We start from the raw sequence: 16,228 nt of genomic DNA on the forward strand, positions 1-16,228 counted from the left end.
GGAGAGTCATGACCCAGTGCTCACATCCTGATTCCCCTTGATCTACGCACTGCTGGCCCCAGGGAAGGATTCTCTCTTCTCTGTAGGGCCCCTAAAAGCCTCCAGACCAGGGAGGAGGTGTCAGATTACCCATGAAAATAGGAAGAAGTTCATGTGAAGAGTAGGTAGGACCCATTTGAGGCCTCAGGGCTCATTTTCTCCGGTGGTGGTGGTCATAGGTGTGGTTTTGGGACTGAACACCAGGAGACACAGGAATCAGGGACTGTCTCACTTGATCTGGCTGCTGGGGCATCACGTGGTGTGATGATGGCTGCAACCCTGAAGAGAGAAGCAAGAGGACAGTCACCCAAGAAACATGTATTCAGATCCAGCTTGGTCTTCCATAGGTTCCACCTGGAAATCAGTGTGAAGAAGACACAAGTCTTTCTTGGGTTCCTGCCTTGGGCAGAGCAGCACTGAGGACACAGTTGCTTTGAGAGACAGCACACCGTCACCAACCCCGTCTACCTGCATCCCGTCTTCTATAATCTTGAGAAGCCCCAACTGTTGCTATTCTCAGGTCTGTCTAGGTCAGCATTGACCCTGTGTCTTAGGGCTATCCCACGGATGTGTCATTCTGCTGGGGATCTTTCTGGGGAGTTTTGTCTGTGAATGAGAGAGACTAGATTTATGAGTGCTCTTTCTCTTGTACCCATTACTGATAGCTGTAGCAACAGCAGCCATCCCGAGGTCTGTTGTCAACAACAAGGTAAAGCAAAGCCTCCATAGCAGTGATGGTGGGAGAGACAGTGAGAGGATTTGGGACCTCATGGAATTGGTAGTACCTGGAGAACCACCATCGGGCTTCAGGATGTGACTGCAGGAAAATAGCTGCTTGAATGTTCATGCTCCTGACTGATAAGGGCATGTATTGCATTAACACTTCCTGACCAGATGGGATAATAACTAATACAAAACAATCAGTTAACTAAATGATAGGAGAACCTTGACAGTGTTAGGAATGTGCAGAGAATGCAGTCACATCAGACAAAATGACAGGCAGGTCGTGTGTGGGGAGAGGCTGGAGGAGGCTTCTCTGCAGAGGGGACTGTGTGGCTGCTGTCAGGATGGGAAGAACGGATAAGAACTGAAGTGTGTTTGGAGTAAGTTGCATGGGAATGAGTCTGCTTTGTGTGAGGACGCAGGGACAGTGAGGACCTTAGGTGTCTTGATTCAAAGCCAGTTGAGTTCCAAGATGATATTTTCCCGTAAGTTCAAAACTGAGTGACAGCTGTGATGTGTTAGAATTCCCTGTTGTGTGTTTCCAGGGAAGGCGAGTCACAAGAGGAGCCCCGTGGGAGCCTCCCTGAAAACTGAGTGGGAAGCTGGAGCCTGTTTGTAGGTGACAGTCACTGTGGCTTTTTGTGGCTCATCTGTGTGTGTGTGTGTGTGTGTGTGTGTGTGTGTGTGTTTCCACATGACTTCCAATTCCTGTCACACACTCATTTCTATCATATAGTGATACAATACATATATATGAACATACTTGTGAGTGCGTGTGCACGTATATACGAATTGTGTCTGCTGTGTTATGTTGGAGATGTATTCATGTACTTATATATCCTTATGTATGGTATATACACATACGTTTTCTAGAGATTCTGAACTCTGGATTGGGTGCCAAAGTTGTAGTTTTGGGGGTCTTTGCATGTTTAGGAGACACACAGTTCCATCGAGCTGCCTGCAGAAACTGAGTGTTTTCAGACCAACCATGCCATGGAATTGGCATTCACAGCAGCTTTCCATCATCCAGCAGAAGAGGTACATTTGAGATCAGGCTTCCCCATGTCCCAAAGGCACAGGCAATTAGCATGAGGAAAAGGCCTGATGGCCATGACCCCAACCCATACTGCATTGTCTCTGCTCTGTCTGACACAATTATGACCTAGTGGGGACAATCCTATGAACAGCTGATCCAGAGCAGAAACTGTGGTTGCTTTAAGAGGTTCCTGTGTGATGTGCATCCAACTCTGTTAGTTAACAGTAGTAGTCCTGCAGCCCTCATCTGGGACACCCCTGTACAATATGGAAAATTTTTCAATAAGGCACCATTTGAGCAGAGTACTTGGTTTATTTCACCTGGGCAGAGGGAAGGACAGAAGTGGCTTATTTCTAACCTATGTTCTCTGACTCAGTTTGGATGGATGGTTAGAGACTTAGAAGAAACAGGAAAAGGAAAGTGGTGAAAGATGTTTGAGGAAGAGATATGTGAGTAGAACCCACCTGCAAATGTACATAGAGTTATTTGTGTTCCATGAAAATGTCCACAAGAATGTATCCTCAAGGGGAAATGGTGTTAATAATCAGGTGGATAATATGACATTCTGCAGACAGTGGTGAGCCCTCTTGTCCATCCACTCTTGAACTTGTCCAGGGGGTCTATAGCAAAGTGCCACGTTGCACGTTGGTAAGTTATTCATGGGATAATCCCTAGGTTTGTCCACTCATAAAGCTGACATGACTGTGGACACTTCTGTTGGACCAATCTTCCAAGAGCAGAGACCAACCCAGAGTTCCCAGGAAGAGACCATTCCCTTAGGAATAAGCCGGGAGCCTGGTGGCAGATGAATGACATTAGACCTCTTCCATCATGGAAGGGATCGCTCTGTCCTTGTTGGATTAGACCTTTACTCTGGATAGGAACTTGCTTGCTTTGACTGCAGTGCTTCTTCTCAAACTGTAACTCTTGGACTTACTGAATGCGTCACCCAAGGTAGCTTCTGTCCACATTTCACATCAGAAAAGGGCTGTAGTGTGTCGATGCCCATGGAGTTCTCCGGTGCTACCATGTTCCCCACCGTTCGAAACAGCAGGTTTGAAGGATGGACTTATGGCCTCTTGTAGATTTGTTTCCTGTACAATCACATGCCACACATTGTGGGACTCTGGCAAGATATGTCAGGAGGTGATATTTGCACTAAATATGTGTCCTATACATGATGCTGTTTCTCCCATAGCCAGCATTGATGGGTCCAAGAATGACGAGGTGGAATTGGGAACGTCCATACTCACTGACATTCCGGGTGACCCGCTGCAGAATTTTCACTCCTTGTACCATGACCATACACTTTGCTGCCCTAGAGGTCTTAGTTCTAAACAAGAATCGCTTCCACCCAGAAACACCACAAAGATTCTGTTCAACGGAACGTTGAGGCTTCGCCTTGTCACTTTGGTCTTGTCTCGTCTGCATGGATGTCTTCTGTCCTTCCAGCCTGATTTTTCATCCCCAGCAAGTACCCTAGGCAAGAAAACATGACAGCCTCATCCTGCCTCCTGCAAAGGCACCCCTGATCCACACGGCGCAGAGGCTGCCTGGAGGGCTGTGTTGGGAGAGAGGTCTGGGAATCTCAGATCTGGGCCCTGGACCAGACCTTTGCCCTGGACCTGTCCTTTGTCTACAGTCCTCCAAGGGCTGATGGAGAGTGTGACAGATAGGAAAGGGGTTTGTGTCTCACAACCCTGTCTGCCTTTGTCATTGTGAGCATTACCAGTGTCCCACACCTGACAGTAGTAGTCTACCTTATCCTTGCCCCTGGTTCTGCTGGAGTTTAGGGTGCCTGTGTCTTCCAGGTTCGATTCCAAGAATAAGAGAATCCCAGAGGGAAGTTTGCTATTGTCATCTATGTCCAGCCCAGTTCCTGTCCTGGCTTCTGCTGATACCACTGCACACTGAAGATTTCTGTACTGTCTCTCTGATGGGTGATCATGGCCATCTGGACCAGGGTCAGTGAGCACAGGGCAGCTGGGTCAGCACCAGGGAGGCCTTTCAGGAGCCTGGCCATGGGGCTAAGCTAGGTGGGCTCCTGTAGAGCTACAGACAACACCTGATTCAGGGAAAGGTGTTCCTGTGGCCTCATCGTCTACCTTTCCTGCTTCATGTCCCCTCTGTGTCCCTCAACTGAACTCTGGTCCCAGCCTCAGCATGTCATCAGAATGGGAAACTCTTTCATTCTGTCACTTGTTCATCACGGTGCATGTGGGAATTTACTGTTACACAATCACCTGCCATTGGAGAGTCATCATGACTTCTAGTTTGTTTCCACGTGGGCGGGTATCTCTATGACTCCCCTCATCCCACAGCAGTCCAGCCACTTACATCTCAACACTTTGATTTCTTTCATTTTTTTCTTCCATGTCTCACATAAATTTCTGAGAAGCGTCAGAAACCATCCCTGACTCAGGAACTCACTTCAAGCTCTCTGTCTCTGTGCGGGTCCCCAGGGACATGACTGCACACAGTGTGGTCTCTGGAGACTGGATAGTCAGTGGTCCCCCCTGGGAACTGGATTCTGTCACTGAAAGAAGGACAGAACAGGGACCAGAGATGTGGCCTGAGACTGTGGAAATCACTTCACTCTAGAGACTGTCTCACAAGGAGGCTGCAGACCCTTTTTCTAGGGAGAAGGAGCTCAGATTCACCACCTCCTCTTCCTGAGACACTCAAGGCAGATGCAGCCCCGGGGTCTGAGTCAGCCTGGAGGTGGGGCAGAAGAGGCAGAAGGTGAGGAGTCAGGGTGTCTCTGGACGTGCCCAACACAGAAGAGTCAGTTCCCTGGGAACTTAGGTGGAGGATGAGGGGAGTGTAACTTCTAGGTGAGGTACTCCCTGTGTCAAGACTCCTGTCAGTGTCCTGGGTAACAATGTGTATCTGACCCTCAGAATAAGGTCCCTGCAGCCTGAGGAGATGAGGATGGTTCATCCTGGCAGCCTCTGAGGACTGAACCCCGGACCCCTGCTGACCCCCTGACCTGGCGTGCCTGTGAGGCTCTCCCTGGGCAGCCCCAGCCTCTGTCCTGCTGCTCCTGATGCAGCTCTGCTGCCCCCTGCTGGTGGAGGAGGACGGAGACCAGGAGCTTCCCTCCTGCAGGTCTCCCCAGAGCACCTGTCACCTGAATAGGGGTCTGGACAAGGTTATCTAGGTCCCACAGGCAGCTGCCCCTCCTACCCTGCCCAGACCAGCACAGAAGGTCACAAACACTGTGGAGAAGACATCACAGGTGGGATTCCTTCGCCTTGTCCAGGGTTGAGATGTCCCAGCCTGTCCCTCTGGCTGTTGCAACATGTTGGGTGCAGGGTGAAGTGTAGTGTATTTTGAAAGGGTCTCAGTCCAGGAAACCTTTGTGAGATCCTGTTAGCACTCCTGTCTCTCCATTTAGGATTCAAGTCCGATGCTGCCTGCATCCCAGTGAGTGTCCCTGGGTCACAGTGCAGCAGGCAATCCTTCTAGCACTAACCTCCACATGTGCACCTAAATCTTTATTGGCCTATTTCTGTCATCTCTGCCACTGCTGTTTCTACTACAACCCAGTGCACTAGAGCTCTGGAGAAGGAGGATTTCTACGTGAGCCTCTTAGGTGATTTGGATGAAACGGGGAAGTTGGGACTCCGACCAGGATGTGCAATTTCACGTCATACACATCACACTTTTGCTAAGCCCCTTTCCTCATATTTCTGCAGAAGATGAACAAGAGACTCCCAGCCCAGAGCCCACTCACTGAGACCCCACAATCTCTGTTTCATTCATAAGACTTGTCAATGTTTGTACATCAGTGAATTTGGAAACAAAGCCTTTCTAACATTAGTATAATCTTCCCCACTTCATATCACCTAAAGTTGAGGTCCAAGGACACTAGGTTCCCAGGAGATCAGAGGAAAGTGGGGTGAGTCCAGGATGGAGCCCAGGTGTGCTGGATTCAGATCCCGGGCTCCTTGCTGTAGAGTTTGTGCAGGATGGGAGGGATGGAGTGTGAGGTCAAGCTGGGCAGCAGGGCTTCTATCCCTGAGCCCATCCTAGCCTGGTTTGTAAAGAACCTCCCATCAGCCTGCATGTGGGGAGAGCCATCAGGTTAGAGCTGGAGAATCTGTAGGGACAGTGGAGAATGTCTGGCAATGCAGGGACCTGGCCTGTGTCCTCCTGGATCTGCTCTGTATTATTGCTTGGTTCTCTCTGTCTTCTAAGTTGGAAAGAATGACAGGGGTCGCCTGGACACACAACTGGGGTCAATGAGCCTTGCAGTGGACACAGGCCTCCAGGTTCAGGGGACTCAGGGGCTCCTTCTCTGGGTCCCAACGGTGCACACCCTCCAGGCTGACTTCAGGTCAAGGTAATGCTCAGGGTCCTGTGGAGGCTGAGCCTATGGGCAGCACCTGGGCCAGCACCTGGGCAGGGAGTGTGGAGGGGAGCAGGAGAGGTTCCAGGCCGTGGTGGGTTTCTTGTGGATTTGCGGTCCTTGCCTCCTACCTTTTCAGAGTTCCTGCCAGTGACATGACATCACTCACACGTAGGATAAGGACGATAACTTGGTCTCATCTCCCTCATCATTTCTGCTCTCATCGTCACATGTTTTACCTGTTCCTCCATCATAAATCAATCACATTGGTATTGTTTTTGATTTTAGCACTTGATTGTATTTACAGACATTGATCACTAAATTCTGTTTAGGTTAATCCATGTAGTTATGATTTCCCAAACTTGTTATACTTTGTGAAGATTCAGATTTCCCTCTGTCACCCTTTCCTTCTATCCGAGGGGTGTCCTTCATTGTCGCTCCTGCTGGTTCTCTGTAGAACACGACTCTCCTCTCTGGCTGTGAGAGCGCCTGCATCACTCATTTGTAGCAATTTCGCAAGATGTGTGCTGTGCTGTCTCTCATGCTCCCTGGGTCCGAGCTTTGATGAGCTTCTTGGATACATTGGTTCCTGGGTTTCTCCAAGTTTGAAGCGTTTTGTAGAATATATCTTCACAGACTTTTAATTTCACCCCCAGTCCCTTCCCTTCCCTCCCTGAAGTCCCTACACTTGCACACTGTCTGGGTGGCGTGAAGGTGTCTTCCAAGCCATGAGCCTTCATTAATTTTATTTCACTGTGTGTTTCGTTTTGAATACTTTCCATCGCTATGACATCAGATTCCCTATTCTCTTCTTTTGCAGCATCATGTCTGCTGTCAGTTTATCCCCTGGATTATTACATTTCAGACATGTTCATTTAGGGAAGTTTTAAAAGAATGCTTCTTTTTTTAATTTTTATATTTATTTTATATTTATTTATTTATTATTTATATTTATATTTATTTATATTTATATATTTATATTTATATATTTGTATTTATTTATTTTTATTTATTTATTTATATATATATATTTTTTAATTTTATTTATTTGACAGAGAGAGATCACAAGTAGGCAGAGAAGCAGGCAGAGAGAGAGGGGGGGGAAGCAGGCACCCCGCTGAGCAGAGAGCCTGATGTGGGGCTCGAATGCAGGACCCTGGGATCACGACCCAAGCCGAAGGCAGACGCTTAACTGACTGTGCCACCCAGGTGCCCCCCTTAAAAGAATGCTTCTTAAAAAAAGTCTTCCATTTCTGCTTCTCACATATGTAGTCCTTCTTCCACACACAGTCCCAGAGGAAACGGAGTTCTAACACCTGTTTACAAACTCCCTGCTGATCCACCCTGTGCAGCCTGCCTGGAGGACTGGGAGGAAGGGGACAGACTGGGGACCTCAGACCTGGCGACCTGGGTCAGACCAGCTCACTGCTCTGTGCACAGGCCTCCTGGGGCTGGAGGAGAGGGTGACACAGTCGGGGAAGGGGTTTGTGTCTCACTTCCCCATCTGCTTGTGTCACTGTGAGTATTACCACTGCTGTCATGGGACTGACAGTAATAGTCAGCCTCGTCCTCCGCCTGTGCGCTGCTGATGGTGAGGGTGGCTGTGTTCCCTGATCTGGAGCCAGAAAATCGCTCTGGTATCCCAGAGGGCCGCACAATCTCTGCATAAATGACCGTCAGAGGGGCTTGCCCTGGCTTCTGCTGGTACCAGTGTATAGAACTATATTTCACCTTCTCTCCAGTGCAGGTGATTGTAGCCGTCTCTCCCAGGGCCACTGACACTGAAGGTGGCTGAGTCACCTCCCTGGAGACCACGGAGCCTGAAAAGACAGAAGAGGAGAAGTTGCAATGAGGTCCAGGGGCTCATCCCATTGTCCCAATACTGAGGCTGTGCTGTGCCTGAGCTCAGGGTTTGGGGCAGGCTCAGCTCAGGTCCTGTGGGGCTGAGAGTGTGGGCTGCACTGGGGAGAGCACCTGTGCAGAGAGTGAGGACAAGGAGTGAAAGAGGGGTCCAGGCCATGGTGGATGTGCCCAGAGCTCTGTCTTCTGAATACCACAGCTGAGCCAGCCTTACCCTGGCCTCTCTTATTTCTTTCCAGGCCTTTTGTTCCGTGGTTGTTAGTAATTATGCAAATTTCCTCCTCTCTGGGACTCAAACCACTTGTGAGCTCACATCAGGTGACTGAGGAGGAAAAAACGATCCCATAGCTTCCTCCAACAGCTCTCAGGTCAGAAAATGAACACTGGTCTCCAAATCTGGTATCATAGTCATATTCCTGTGGTTTGAACACAACCACTGTCCCTACCCATTCTGCTTGAGGGATGTCCGGGGCTGGCCCAGGGCCTTCCAGAATCCTGGCCGTGGGGCTGGCCTGGTCCCTCTGAGAAATGCAGAGAACACTAGATTCAGGGAAAGGTGGTCCTGTGACCTCATTACCTCCTTCCCTGGCTTCTTGTTCCCTCTGCATCCCCCAGAGACTCTGTGGTCCCATCCTTGACATGACAACAAAGTAGGAAACTCTCTCATTTTGAGACTCTTTCATCATTTTGTAAGTAGGTGCTTACTTGTTAAACAGCCGCCTGCTGTTGGAGATTCATCAGGATTTCTAGTCTATTTACACATGGTGCTGTTGTCTCTATGTAGCCCCCATCCCACAGCAGACCAGCAATTGGTATAATCAACCATTTCATTCCTTTTAATTTTTTTGTCAATGTTTCACGCAAACCTGTGCAAAGGGCCTGAGTCCATGATGAACAACTTCAAGGTTTGTGATCTTGTGAGGACCCACACGATGACATGTTCCTATATGTTGTGAGTTCGAGGGCCTGAGCCATGGTCCCTGAAGCCATGAGAATCACGTCACTCTGGAGACAGTCTCACAAGGAGGCTGCGGATGCTCCTTCCAGGAACCAGGGTCCTGAGTGTTCGGCCTCCTGCCCCCTGAGATGCTCTTGAACAAAGGAGCTGCAGCCCCAGATCTGAGTTGGGGTGGAGGTGGGGAAGGAGAGGCAGAGTGTGAGTCATCGGGTGTCTCTGGATGTGCCCAGCAGAGGGGGGTCAGTCCCTGGGGACACTGGTGGACAGAGAGGGGACCTGAGTTTCCCAGGTGAGGTGCCCACTGTGTCAAGACTCCCACCAGGGTTCTTGGTGACACTGTGCGCGTTTGTCTCTCAGAACATGGTCCTTGCAGCCTGCGGGGATAGGATGGATCATCCTGACAGTCTCTGAGTACTGAACCTCAGACAACCTGCTGACCTCCAGGACTGGTGTCCCTGTGAGACTCCCCCTGGGCAGCCCCAGCCTCTGTCCTGTTCCTCCTGCTGCAGCTCTGCTGCCCCCTGCTGGTGGAGGAGGACTCAGACCAGGAGCTTCCCTCCTGCAGGTCACCCCAGAGCACCTGTTGCATGAGAAGGAGTGTGGACCAGGGTTTTAAGGCTTTCATAGGAAGCTGCCCTACCCCTACCCTGCCCAGCGCAGAAGGTCACATAGAAGGTGCAGGAGGCAGGGCTGTTGTGATTCCTGTACTTGTCACAGGGTTGAAACCCTCTGGCTTAGCCTGCAGTCTTGTTTCAGAAAGGAGAGTGCAGAGTACAGTGTAGGCATTTGAAAAGGGTCATTGTCCAGACAAACGTGTGTGATGTTTCACAGCCACCAGGTTCCTGTGTATTTAAGAGTCAGGACTAATGCTTCCTGCATCCCTATCCATGTAGTTGGATCATCAGAACAACAGGTGATACTTCTGGTGCTAAATTCAGTTGAACAGGCAAACCTCTAATTTTATTGTTATTACTGCTGTTTTTACCTCTTTTCCCTTATTCCAATCTGCATCTCCTGGAATTTGGTGTGGGAGGCTTTGTAAACTAGCCTAGTCTCTGGTTCGGTGAAAATGGGATCCTGCTCATTCACACCTGGACCCAACTGCACATGAAGAAGGTCCCAGTGTAGTGGAAAAGCTGAAGACTTTTCCTTGGATTCCCCCATTCGCAGACAGGAGACTCCATCACTGGGGTTAACTCACTGAGACCTCACTGAGTCATTATCATGGAAGAGACTCTTAAAGGTTTTGTATCATTTAATATGAAAAAAGTATTTATAACATGAGTTAAACTTCCCCATTTCACAGTAGGTAAGGTGAGGACCAGAGTGGCTTGCTTCCCAGGAAAACAGAGGAAAGTGGGTTGAATCCAGGAGGGGAGACCATGTGTGCTGGATTCACACCGTTGGCTACTCAGGGCAGAGCATGAGCAGTACGGGAGGGAGGGAGGGAGGGTGAGGCCAGGCTGGGCAGCAGGGTTTCTGTCCTGAACTCACTGCCATGCCCATCCTGCCTGTTCTCTTTTTTTTTTTTTTTAAAGATTTTATTTATTTATTTGACAGAGAGAGAGATCACAAGTAGGCAGAGGCAGGCAGAGAGAGAGGAGGAAGCAGGCTCCCTGCTGAGCAGAGAGCCCAATGCGGGGCTCGATCCCAGGACGCTGGGATCATGACCTGAGCTGAAGGCAGAGGCTTTAACCCACTGAGCCACCCAGGCGCCCCTCCTGCCTGTTCTCTAAAGGAGCCCCTGGGCCTGCACGTGGGGAGAGTCTGTGGGTTTGTGTCCGAGGTTAGAGCTGGACAATCTGTGGAGGGTGGAGGCCTGTTTGGCTGTGCAGAGGCCTGGCCTGGGTCCTGATGGCTCTGCTCTGCATTATGCCTTGATCCTCTCTCTGTGCTCTCCCAGCAGGTGAGGGTGCCACTGGTGTCCTGGCTATTCTACAGGGGGCACGGAATCATCTGAGGTCCACAGTGTCTGCAGGTTCAGGGGACTGTGGTGCTCATTCTCAGGGGTTCCACTCCTGCACTGTCCCATGGGCTGAATTCAGGGTTAGGTCAGGCTCAGAGTATTGTGGGGGCTGAACCTGTGGCAGGCCCAAGGGCAGCACCCAGGCTGAGAATAGTGTGGGGAGCAGGAGAGGGTCTAGGCCACGGCGGGGACCCTAGAGTTCTGTCTCCTGAGCCCCAGTTGGACCCTGGCCGCCTCAAGCCTCCCTCATGTCCTCACTTGTCCCCTTGAAGATGTTCCTTCTCCCACTGCTGGAGAGAATCTCTGTGCTTCTGCGTGAGTTTCACGATCCGGTTCACATGGAGCTGTGCTCCCCTCTGGACTGCAGAGGGAGCTTTTGTTACTGTGTGTTTGAACATCTTAAAGCATGGGGAAGGAAGGGACAGGTGGGCGCACTTCTATTTCTGTTCTCATGAAACGTGCACTGCAATTATTTCTTCCCTTCTCTCTGTGTAAAATACATAACACAAAGTATTCATCCTAATTATTTTAAGGATTCAACTTATCTTCCCAGATTTTCTTTCTGTTCCCTGTGGCTCACATTGTGGAGCAGAACTGGGTGGGAATTGTCCTCAAATGTTTCTAGATTTCAGTGTCAATTCCTTTCCTGGAGGTTTCCCATCAGCAGCAGCCACTTGGGTGTTGCTGTGACATCAATCTGACAATCCCTGTCTTTAACTGTGGTGTTTAGAGCATTCCTGAATGTGATTAGTACTGTCCCTTCAATATAGCATCTCGCCTTTATTTTCTTGTTGTCCCATGTGTTCTTTTTCCTCCTTTCATGTATCTTAATTGGATTAATGGAGCATTTGATATGATTCCATTTTATCTACTTCTTCTGCTTACAAGCAGTAAGTTCTTTCTGTCTTATGATCAGTAACTTGCAATAGTCCACATTCTGATGATGCTGCCATATTACATGGAACGTAAGCACCTGATAATATCCTTCTGTGTCTCACCTCTCAGCATATTCACTGTGATTTTCCTACATACTATTTTACCTTTGTCAGAAGTTCCAGCATACACAGTTACTATATTTGTATGGACACTGACATATCCTTTTTGAAAATTTTTATTGTGTTGTTAGTCATCATACAATACATCATTAGTTTTTGATGCGGCATTCCAAGGTTTATTGTTGACGTATAACACCCAATACTCCATACGATACGTGTCCTCCTTACTACTCACCACCAGGCTCATGCATCCACCACCCCTCTCCCCTCCAAAACCCTCAGTTTGTTTCTCAGAGTCCACACTCTCTAAAGGGTCATCTCCCCCTCCAATTCCCCGCCCCCTTCACTTATCCTTTCCTTTTCCTAATATCCTCCATCTTATTCCTTTAGCTCCAGAAGTATGTGAATTCATATGATAATTGCCTTTTATGCTTGACTCATTTCACTCAGCATAATCTCCTCCAATCCCATATATGTTGAAACAAAAGTTGGGTATTCATCCTTTCTGATGGAGGCATATTCCATTGTACATATGGACCACGTCTTCTTTATCCATATGTCTGCGAAGGGCATCTCAGCTCTTTCCACAGTTTGGCTATTGTGGACATTGCTGCAATGAACATTGGGGTACAGATGGCCCTACTTTTCACTACATCTGTGTCTTTGGGGTAAATGCCCAGTAGTGCAATTGCAGGGTCATAGGGTTGCTCTATGTTTAATTTCTTAAGTAATCTCCACACCATTTTCCAAAGTGGCTGCACAAACTTGCATTCCCACCAACAGTGTAAGAAGGTGTCCTTTCTCGACATCCTCCCCAACATTTGTTGCTTCATGTCTTATTAATCTTTGCCATTCTAAACTGGTGTATGGCAGTATCTCAATGTGGTTTTTAAAAATTTTTAATTTCTTAAATTTCTTTTCAGTGTACCGGAATTCATTGTTTATGCACCACACCCAGGGCTCCGTGCAATATGTGCCCTCCATAATACCCACCACCAGGCTCACCCAACTTCCCACCCCCTGCCCCTTCAAAACCCTCAGACTGTTTTTCAAAGTCCATAGTCTCTCATGGTTCATTGCCCCATCCAATTTCCCCCAACTCCCTTCTCCTCTCCATCTCTCCATGTCCTCCATGTTATTTCTTATGCTCCACAAATAAGTGAAACCATATGATAATTGACTCTCTCTGTTTAACTTATTTCACTCAGCATAATCTCTTCCAGTCCCCTCCATGCTGACACAAAAGTTGAGTATTCATCCTTTCTGATGGAGGCATAATACTCCGTAGTGTATATGGACCACATCTTCCTTATACATTCATCCTTGAAGGGCATCTTGGTTCTTTCCACAGTTTGGCGACTGTGACCATTGCTGCTATGAACATTGATGGCCCTTCTTTTCACTACATCTGTATCTTTGGGGTAAATACCCAGTAGTGCAATTGCAGGGTCATAAGGAAGCTCTATTTTTAATTTCTTAAGGAATCTCCACACTGTTTTCCAAATTGGCTGCACCAACTTACATTCCCACCAACAGTGTAAGACGGTTCCCCTTTCTCCACATCCTCTCCAACACATGTTGTTTCCTGTCTTGTTAATTTTGGCCATTCTAACTGGTGTCAGGTGGTATCTCAATATGGTTTTGTTTTGAATCTCCCTGATGGCTAGTGATGATGAACATTTTTTCATGTGTCTGATAGCCATTTGCATGTCTTCATTGGAGAAGGGTCTGTTCATATCTTCTGCCTATTTTTTGACATGATTATGGGTTTTGTGTGTGTTGAGTTTGAGAAGTTCTTTATAGATCCTGGATATCAGCCTTTGTCTGTACTGTCATTTGCGAATATCTTCTCCCATTCTGTGGGTTGCCTCTTTGTTTTGTTGACTGTTTCCTTTGTTGTGCAGAAACTTTTGATCTTGATGAAGTCCCAAAAATTCATTTTCACTTTTGTTTCCTTTGCCTTTGTAGGCATATCTTGAAAGAAGTTGCTGTGGCTGATATCAAAGTGGTTACTGCCTATGTTCTTCTCTAGGATTCTGATGGATTCTTGCCTCATGTTGAGGTCTTTTATCCATTTTGAGCTTATCTTTGTGTATGATGTAAGAGAGTGGTTGAGTTTCATTCTTCTACATATAGCTTTTTTTTGCCAGCACCCTTTTGCCAGCACCATTTATTGAAGAGACTGTCTTTTTTCCACTGTATATTTTTTCCTGCTTTGTCAAGGATTATTTGACCAAAGAGTTGAGGGTCCATACTGAGTTCTCTACTCTGTTCCACTGGTCTATGTGTCTGTTTATGCCAGCACCATGCTGTCTTGGTGATCACAGCTTTGTAGTAAAGCTTGAAATCAGGCAGCGTGATGCCCCTAGTTTTGTTTTTCTTTTTCAACATTTCCTTGGCAATTCGGGATCTCTTCTGATTCCATACAAATTTTAGGATTGTTTGCTCCAGGTCTTTGAAAAATGTCGGTGGAATTTTGATTGGAATGGCATTGAAAGTACAGATTGCTCTAGGCAGTATAGATATTTTGACAATATTTGTTCTTCTGATCCATGAGCATGGAATGGTCTTCCATCTTTTTGTGTCTTCTTCAATTTCTTTTAGGAGTGTTCTGTATTTCCTCGAGTACAGATCCTTTACCTCTTTGGTTAGGTTTATTCCCAGGTATCTTATGGTTCTTGGTACTATAGTAAATGGAATCAATTCTCTAATTTCCCTTTCTGTATTTTCATTGTTAGTGTATAAGAAAGCCACTGATTTCTGTACATTGACTTTGTATCCTGCCACATTCTTGAATTGCTGTATGAGTTCTAGTAGTTTGGGAGTGGAGTCTTTTGGGTTTTCCATATAAAGTATCATGTCATCTGTGAAGAGAGAGAGTTTGACTCTTCATTGCCACTTTGGATACCTTTTATTTCTCTTGGTTGTCTGATTGCTGTCGCTAGGACTTCTAATACTATGTTGAACAAGAGTGGTGAGAGTGGGCATCCTTGTCGTGTTCCTGATCTCAACAGGAAGGCTGTGAGCTTTTGCCCATTGAAGATGATATTCGCTGCGGCTTTTTCATAGATAGATTTTATGAAGTTGAGAAATGTTCCCTCTATCCCTATACTTTGAAGCGTTTTAATCAGGAACGGATGCTGGGTATGGTCAAATGCTTTTTCTGCATCAATTGAGAGGACCTTGTGGTTCTTCTCTTTTCTCTTATTGATTTGTTCTATCCCATTGATTGATTTGTGAATGTTGAACCATCCTTGTAACTCAGAGATGAACCCCACCTGGTCATGGTGGATAATCTTTTTAATGTGCTGTTGGATCCTATTTGCTAGGATCTTATTGAGAATCTTAGCATCCATATTCATCAGGGATATTGGTCTGAAATTCTCCTCTTTGGTGGGGTCTTTGCCTGGTTTGGAGATCAGGGTAATGCTGGCTTCATAAAAAGAGTCTGAAGTTTTCCTTCTGCTTCAATTTTTTGGAACAGCTTCAGGAGAATAGGTGGTATTTCTTCTTTGAAAGTTTGGTAGAATTCCCCAGGGAATCCATCAGGTCCTGGGCCCTTGTTTTGTGGGAGGTTTTTGATCACTGCTTCAATTTTGTGACTAGGTATCAGTCTATTCAGGTTGTCAATTTCTTCCTGGTTCAATTTGGGAAGTTTATAATTTTCCAGGAATGCATCCATTTCATCTAGCTTGCTTAATTTATTGGCATATAACTGTTGATAATAGTTTCTGATGATTGTTTCTATTTCCTTGTTGTTAGTTGTGATCTCTCCCTTTTCATTCATAATTTTATTAATTTATTATCTTTATTTTATTTTTTTTACTTTATTTATTATCTTTTTTCCTTTGGATTAGTTTGGCCAATAGTTTATCAATCTTATTGATTCTTTCAAAAAACCAGCTTCTAGTTTCATTGAAGTGTTCTACTGTATGTCTAGTTTCTATCTCATTGATTTCTGCTCTAATCTTGATTATTTCCCTTTTTGTGTGTGGAGTTGGCTTAATTTGTTGTTGATTCTCCAGTTCTTTAAGGTGTAGAGACAGCTGGTGTATTTTGGATTTTTCAGTTTTTTTGAGGGAGGCTTGAATGGCTATGTATTTCCCCCTTAGGACAGCCTTTGCTGTATCCCATAGGTTTGGGACCAAAGTGTCTTCATTCTCATTGGTTTCCATGAATTGTTTAAGTTGTTCTTTGATTTCCTGGTTGATCCAAGCATTCTTTTTTTTTTTTTTTTTTTTTTTTTTAAAGATTTTATTTATTTATTTGACAGACAGAGATCACAAGTAGGCAGAGAGGC

At 46.7% G+C, this 16,228-nt stretch overlaps 1 protein-coding gene across 9 annotated transcripts in view; it reads right to left on the reverse strand.

Annotated features, from left to right (window-relative positions):
* The window catches only part of LOC308354676 (immunoglobulin lambda-1 light chain-like), a gene marked incomplete at its 5' end in the record, with an annotated part of 1,188,495 nt that overhangs the window by 103,377 nt on the left and 1,068,890 nt on the right, over nucleotides 1–16,228 (reverse strand). The window lies entirely within an intron of this gene.

This window comes from Martes martes (genome assembly GCF_963455335.1).
Source record: "Martes martes genome assembly, chromosome: 13".
Classification (NCBI taxonomy): domain Eukaryota; kingdom Metazoa; phylum Chordata; class Mammalia; order Carnivora; family Mustelidae; genus Martes; species Martes martes.